The sequence below is a fragment of the Chrysochloris asiatica genome, unplaced genomic scaffold (genome assembly GCF_000296735.1).
Source record: "Chrysochloris asiatica unplaced genomic scaffold, ChrAsi1.0 scaffold00135, whole genome shotgun sequence".
Classification (NCBI taxonomy): Eukaryota; Metazoa; Chordata; class Mammalia; order Afrosoricida; family Chrysochloridae; genus Chrysochloris; species Chrysochloris asiatica.
Window position 1 is genome coordinate 526,309 of NW_006408653.1, and position 499 is coordinate 526,807.

Sequence of the window (499 nt, forward strand, 5' to 3'; positions counted from 1 at the left end):
ACCTTAGTCCTCAACAGATATCTTTGCTCTTCAACACTTTAAAGGTCTTGTACTCCCATGCAGAGTGAGTGATGCAATAACAAACACCCATGTGGCAAAGGACTTCATTGCTTTCAAAGCATCAACTCCACATAATGTTTCTTGGAGGCTTGAAACAAATGGCTCTCTCTTCATTTCCTGAGTTGTCAGCTGCTTTAAAAAGTATTCTTGTTATTGCCATTTGGAGAAAGTTTTTAGAAAGGTTCAACATTCATTTGAAACCCCAAATGAATGGACCTAGATGCCCTCCATTGAAAGAGTAACCATGACAAAATACTTCTACCTGTTTCCTGGAAATTGAAACTCATAAAAAGCAGCTCAGGAAAATGGAGGCATTATTGTCTGTGTAAATCTACTATTTCCTGAGGGTTATTTTTGATCAGCATTAGTTTTTGTACCAACTTCCCAATATCTCACCATTCACAAATATCAGCTTAAAGTCTTTCTTATATCTTTGTTG